Source organism: Babylonia areolata, chromosome 23, assembly GCF_041734735.1.
Source record: "Babylonia areolata isolate BAREFJ2019XMU chromosome 23, ASM4173473v1, whole genome shotgun sequence".
Lineage (NCBI taxonomy): Eukaryota > Metazoa > Mollusca > Gastropoda > Neogastropoda > Buccinidae > Babylonia > Babylonia areolata.
The window spans coordinates 13190019-13197518 of NC_134898.1; the positions used below are offsets into that span (position 1 = coordinate 13190019).

The window sequence follows — 7500 nt, forward strand, 5'->3', positions numbered from 1 at the left end:
GGACGCTAGTCTTTCGGATGAAACGGTATACTGAGGTTCCGAGTACATCATGCACCTAGCGCATGTTAGAGAACCCTAGGCAATGAAAGAGATTTCCATGGCAAAAGTATATACAAAAAACACACTTTTGATAGTGAAACAAGTATACTTGCAGACAGAACAAAAAAAAGAGAGATGGGAGTGGCACTGCGCTCTGGCAGAGCACACCGAAGTTCACGTGGATAAAACTGTTAAGGCAAAAACGTAATACAAAATAAAACAATGCAACAGACTGCAGCAGCCACATCACGACCCATTACCCATTCATGGACACAATGGGTTCCACCGCCATCAAACATCCTTTTCGAGAACACGGTTTTCACCCGCGTCGCCATGCCCTTCGCCCAATGACACCACCTTACTAATAGGCAGAGCTGTCATTTTGGATTGTGCAGTCTTATTTGTCGCCTCTTGCATTGGTGGAGAAATACACACATTTTTTGTGATGATTCCACATCTATCGTGTCAAGAGGGGATGGGCGTCAGCTTGTTTATTGATCTTGGGGAGAACGCCGCACACAAGATTGTGTCGTGGGGACAAATCGCTTTGGAGGAGGCTCAGTTACTGTGGTGTGAGGAGGGATCTGCTGCAGATGGAAGACAACTTGTCTACTGAAGGGAACTTAACTGCCGTCGTCATTTCTCGTGATAACGTAATTGGCTGCCATTTCTCCAGTGCCGCTGTCCAGGGCATAATTATTATGTTAAAAAAATTAATAATAATGATAAATAAATAAATTAAATAAAAAAGCTCGACCACACACGGCACGAGTTCTCGCAACAGAGTACTATCATTGATCGACTTTGGGCTCAGAGCAAATCAAATTGCTTGGTGTTCAGCCGACCGCAAAAGGGCCATTCCAAGGCTAAATGCACGTCAGTTCCTGACATTTCTCACAGAGACACACCAAAATAATGTTAAATCGTTAATATAAAAAAGAAACAGGAACAGACCAATTCACCCATGTATAGTTCAGCCCATATAAATTTTAAAGGAAGACATAATAATTTCGTAAAAAAAATTTTTAAATTAAAAAAGCGGTGTCCAGATGAACATCCCGGAATATGATCTTCGTGCAGCTAGCTGTAAAATGTTTATGCCTGACACCATGCAGATCCCGGCAGTCAATCAGCAGACCAGATGTTCGATACTGCGAGGCCGGCTGCACGACACATCACAGAAATTTACCTTCGCCAGCAAATTCCCCGGTCTATCGAGCATCAAAATAAAAGTCTCCTTCGTCAGCCTTATCTGGAAAGAGCTTTGCTGAGAATCGTGAATGACATTCCACACGCCTCCCCAAGCACAACTAATGGGCCCCATGAGACGCAGGTGTACAGTTGTGACCAATTTGCTTCTCGGACACACTGACATTTACGAGTTCTGGGAATGATCAAACGCGCTTCCGATCCGGAAAACCCACTGAGCGATTCGTTTCTTTCAAAGTGACGAGTGAAACGCTTAGTCGTTGGTTTCAATTGTTTGATTTGCTTGTTCGGGTGACGCCAGAGGTTATTTCTCGTCTGGATGACTCCTAAATCATGAGGCCGTAATACCCAAGTGTAATTTCTTTTAGCAATGAGCCAGTATATTGTCATTACACATCCTCATATACGCACGCAAGCAGAGATAGAGAGAGAGAGAGTGCGTGCGTGCGTGCATGTGTGCGTGTCGGAGGAAGAAAGAAAGAAAGGAAGGAGGGGAGGGAGGGAGGAAGGGAAGATGTATGAATCACTGAATGCATTGTGACTCATTTTATTGCGGAGAGGCTTTACTGTCAAGTTGGCTCATCTTCTTTCAACACTTGCTGAAGCGCCAACACCAGTGCTCACAACAAGTACTTTCAATAAAGATTATCACCAACATTCTCCACGTCTTAAATACATCAGTCAAAAATGAAAAACGGGTAACGCGTGAGTAAGTGCACGTTGTCTGCTGCTAAAAACCAAAGTATTAAAAATAAACAAACAAATACATAAAGTGTGTGGTCAGGATACACAAACACTGCTGACTTTCCTCAATCACTCCCACAACATCCGTGTTTTCAAGGAAAAATCCGTACGTGCCAAAAAGGATGTAATTACAAGCAATAGAAAAGTACATGAGCCACACTCGCATGCACACGCCCATGCTATCAGCATCCAGACTTGCACACCCTCGTCCGAAATCAGTGTATCACGTCCTTAGAAACACACATCCCACGTGGCGGTGACAGCCGAGTAAACAAGTCATAACTTGACTGAATAGTGGCATCAAATTCGTGCCTACGTGGAAAATAGATGATGCCCTTTTTGTTATGCGTCTCTCTCTCTCTCCCTCTCTCTTTCTCTCCCCACCCCCACTCTCTCTCTCTTCAGGGCAATAAAGGGGAAAGTAACGTGGGACTCTACTGGTTGATGAACAGACAGAATGGAAACCGGATGTACAAGTGACATCGGCAACTTTCCAGGGCATCTTGCTGGTGTTTGTATATCTTTTTATGTTTACGGGAAAGTGGAGAAAACGGTGATAAATGACAAAGCCAAGATATACCGCACGCATGCACACAGAAACAGACACCCACTCACAAACCCGGCCACACACAGAGGCAGACGCGCGCATCAGTGCGCGCGCACAACACATACGTACACAGAAATGTATACAGGCAGACTCAAATCTGCGCCTCCGCACTCGCACTCGCACTGATGACAGATGATAAATTATCCGTCGGCAGTGCACACAAGAAATCATCTTCTCACATTATCATGGACTGGGGCTGAAGTTTATTTTGTTTATTTTTATTTCCCTTGTTTACTCCGATTCATAGACGCGTTTGGCAAGAACCCACTGCGGCTTTACTGAAGCTCTTCTTAAAGTCAGCAGCGCCACATGCTACACGCATTCACACTGTACACACCGCGAATCCTTGTCCTTGACATGTCAGGCAGCTCGCTCTTTGTCGAGTTGCATTTAAAAAAAATATATAGTTCTCACCAAAACGGTTGTGTGTGTGTGTGTGTGTGTGTGTGTGTGTGTCGATAGATCTCTCTCTCTCTCTAGTGAATGCGTGCGCGCGTGTGCGTGTGCTTCAAGGCTTCGTTCCGATCCGATTCACATAGTTGCCGAGGAGCCGCTCCATCGAGCACTTCTCCAAATCTGCAAGCCACGTGCAAACCGTGTACACTCCACCAGACCGTGTCCTTGAAGGTCAACCACCTCTCTCTCTCTCTCTCTCTCCGCTGTGTGTGTGTGTGCGTTTCGTTTTCTTTCTTTCATTATTTGTTTTACCCAGTAAGCCACTCACGGCGTTGTATCACAAAGACAGTGTTGTCTGCGTGACAAGTGATAACCCGAGAAGACAAAATCTGTATGTTTTGTAAAATCAATAATCAAACCTAGCGTGCAAAGAGCCAGTATTTTCTTTTTTTCATATTTTTTAAAGGAAATTTATTTTCATTCGTGTGCTCAACAACAGCACAAACACTAACAGATGCATATGTGCAGAAAGATATAGAGAGAGGGAGGAAAGAAATAAGTATAAGAGAACGCAAATGGTTTAATTCACGACAGCCTAATTCCCTTTAGAAGGGATGTGTGTAACTGTGTGTGTGTGTGTGTGTGTGTGTGTGTGTACATTCGCCTGACTTATCACTGCGTGGATGATAATGGTTGTTTTAGTTCAGTTTGGTTGGGGTGACAGTACGTTGTCCGCATGTGATGGTTTTTGGGATTTTTACTTACCTGTGGTTGTGATTTTTGTATAAAATGTTCTTTCTCCTTCTGTTGTGTTTTACTCGTGTGGTGTGCCTTGAGCATTATTGTTTCATAATGAAAGGCGCAACAGAAACAAACTGCTCTTATCATAATAAAATAAACCTCTCTAAAACTGAAAAAAGTGAAAACACTTCTGTCCCTCCCGCGTATCTCTCCGCTTCAACGACCGAACTTTTGTCTCTTGTACCTTCCAACTCCCAACCCATTTGAACTCTCTCCCTCCCAGGCCTCCCCCCCCCCTCCCTCCCTCTCTCTCTCTCTCACCCACCTCGAAATGTTTCGCAGCATGGCAAGGGAAGGAAACAAGGCGGAAAGTGTTGGTTGTGCCCGTGACCTATCGATAAATCCGCTATCTTGATACATCCAAAGGCAATTATCCACCCACCTCATTACTGTCTGACGTCTTGGTAATTAATTAACACGGACGCTGGAATGAACACACTCCACCCACCTGTGTGAGCGCACGTACGATCCTTGATGCTATTTCAATTACATCCTCCCACCCTTCCCGGACTATTTGCTGATGTAACCAAAAAAAAAAAAAAGAAAAGAAAAAAAAAGTACGCCCTTCGGCGAGCATGGCTTGAGCAACCAACTCGCTCACACACAAAAACACGGCATGCGCGCCATAAGCGGCGTGTTCGGATTCACACACACACACACACAAGCGCGCTTTCGTGTATGTACGCACGCACACACGAACACAGAGACAGTGAGAGAAGGGGGGAGGGAGGGAGGGGGAGCGAGAGAGACAGACAGACAGACAGAGAGAGATTGGAAATGTTTTTTTGAACATCAGTCCGCCACAGGCCACAAAAGAGGAAAAGCGGAGGGAGTGTGCAAAGTTTTAACTATATCTCATTATCATTTTTAATATCATGGCTGTTCAAAGGTCAGCGGACCGCACCAGAGAGAGGGAGGGACGGGGGAGAGAGGGAGAGAGAGAGAGCGAGAGAGAGAGAGAGAGAGCACCGACATATAACGCAATTGCACTATTTCCAATCACTCTTTCCCTAAAAATGTATTGAAACACACACCAAAACAAAGACCCACCAAAACACACAGGACACGCGCACGCAGAACACTACCCCCCCCTCCCCCCCGCCCCATATCACACCATGGATAGACTATGACATATTGTGTTGTGTAATCTATTTCTTTTCCCCCCACCTCATCCTATAAAGTGATCTTTGTTAGTTAAAGTATCCATACTTCCAAGATAAATGCAATTACGCCCTTCGTTTTGGGGGCGTATTATCAACCGACAGAACAATCTGATACCGTCTGTTTTGGAACAACCCCAAGACACGATGGCATTTCGAGTAAACGAACTCCTGAAATGTGCCAGAAAATGAGTCTCTCTGGAACAACACACATGACTGCTTCAGTGCGTTAGCTGGATGATAGAGAGCGTACGATAATACAAAACACGGCAGGTGCTTTTAAAATGCAAATGCTTGGGGGGGGGGGGGGGGGGGGGGGGGGAGAGGAAGCAAACAAAAACGACAAACGAAACGTGGAAATCGTATAAAACATATGTGGCACAGTATGAGATGACTGATTATTTCACAAGGTTGTGTGAAGAAGTGGACCTCCTCTCTGTGTCCATGTCTAAAATAACGTTGCAGTGATTAGTGTATCATTTACTCCTACCACGCTCTCTCTCTCTCTATCTATTAACAACCTTAGATCGGTAAGTGTGTAACTTACCTACCCTCCTCTCTCTTATCTCTTTCTCTGTCAATCTCTCTAAAATAAAAATTAAAAAAAAGTTCGTCTCTGTCTCCCCACTGCTTTTGACTGGCAAAAGCACAACGGTGCTGATTCAAACAACTGGAAAGCATATGCAAGAGCTGCAGCGTAGTTTTTCAGCTTATGCAAGAGCTGCAGCGCAGTTTTTCAATCAGCCATACTATTTGTACCACAAACCGTGATGTTCCTGGCCGTTGGACACAAGTCCTTGCAGACTATTAATTTTGTCTCCAAGAATCTAAAGAACGCGCTAACTTTGCCATCTGTTCCGTCTGTTGTTTCTTTTTTCAACCCTCTTTCCCATCTCGCCTCTGACCTGCAAATCTTATAATAATAAAGCATATTATTTGTCGTGGTAATATGTACAATAAACAAAAATCATGATGTCGTTTCGCATATGTCCAAAAAGTACCTTGGCGATAGATTCGAAAATATGCTAAAAAATAATAATAATTATAAAAAAGAAAAGAAAAAAAAGTAAGCGCAATAATCCTTGAACAAACGTTTCCCACGACGAAAGCCATTTCAATGATAGAAAACGCTTTTAAACAACATCAAAGAAGAAAAATAATAGGGTACAAGTTCACATTAAAACCGCTGAGAAACTAAATTCGATGACGATTTCATTAGGCTAGCATAATGTTGAGAAATGTAGAGCAATTCAAAAACACTGAAGACACTGAAGGTCGACAGGAAGCAGACACTGTGCCAGGACGTGTGAAAGTAATCTTGGGACGGGTGTTTGGGTAGAATGAAGATGGAAGGAAGGCGGGGATACGGGTGGGCGTGAGGGGGGTTAAAGTTACTGCGCGCACTCACACACACACACACACTAGAACCCATTCACTCACGCCAGCCCAACTGATCGCATGCACACACAACCCCTCTCCCCTACCTCCCTACACAAAATATTAAACACACTGCCTCGGTTTCCCAGTTTCCCTGTTTGGCCTATTATTGTTCTAGAAATAACCAGCGCCTCACCACTTCAATGCACAGACACTAAATGACAACAAAGACAAAGACACAGTCTATACTTGGTTGTGGATGTAAGACGAGTGAAGGTCGTATGTATCGAATGTCGAGCACTGCACTATATTGTAGTGGAAGCTGACCTGTATCACGTGTTTAACATGTCGACCGCTGCTGCCCGTCTTTCTCCTCTTACGACCCTCTCTCTCTCCGTTTCAAGGTGATAGATAAATAGCATCTTAGACAAAGAATTAGACCGTAAAGAATTGCGCTGTTGCATATTCAGGTGTGTTTCGTCATCTTCTGCTCTCTCTCTCTCGCCCTGTGTTACGTACGTGTCGTGTGCTATATTTGTTGTTTTTTTAATTCGTTTGCTGTTGTCTTTTTGTGTGTAAGCTTGTGTGCATGCGTGTATGTATGTGTGTGACTCAAGTGTGTGCGTGCGTGCTCGCGGTCGCTCAGTTGCAACTGATGAATATCTTATCTACCTCCGCTCCTGTAGTCCCTCTCTCCAACTGTGTATGTCCAAGTGGGCATAAATGTGTCTATGTGGTGTGCGGGAGCATGTGTGCGTGTAAAAATGTGGCACTTTTGTCAGTGTCAGTGTATGTGTATATTTGCCTGCGTACGTGCATGCGCATGTGTTGTGAATGTGTGCGTGTGCGCGCGCGCGTGAGAGAGAGAGAGAGAGAGAGAGAGAGAGAGAGAGAGTGTGTGTGTGTGTGTGTGTGTGTGTGTGTGTGTGTGTGTGTGTGTGTGTACGTACGTTGTCCATCTTCGTGTGTGGGTGCATTTATACAAACAATCGGACGAACGGGCGCGTGTAATGTACACGACTATAAAGACCCCGAGCAACAAGGAAAAAAACGAACACCTGCGAAAGCCCACCGAAGGGTACATCCTTTTTTGTGCGGACTCCTGGCGTTGTACTAATGAGATCTGGCTTCTAACAGAAGCGCATGGTTACCTCAGCCAGAATATAG

General features: G+C 44.6%; 1 protein-coding gene across 2 annotated transcripts in view; it reads right to left on the bottom strand.

The window, feature by feature from the left end:
• Positions 1-7500, bottom strand: part of LOC143298371 (uncharacterized) — a 128794-nt gene that overhangs the window by 90051 nt on the left and 31243 nt on the right. The gene's annotated exons all lie outside the window — the stretch shown is intronic.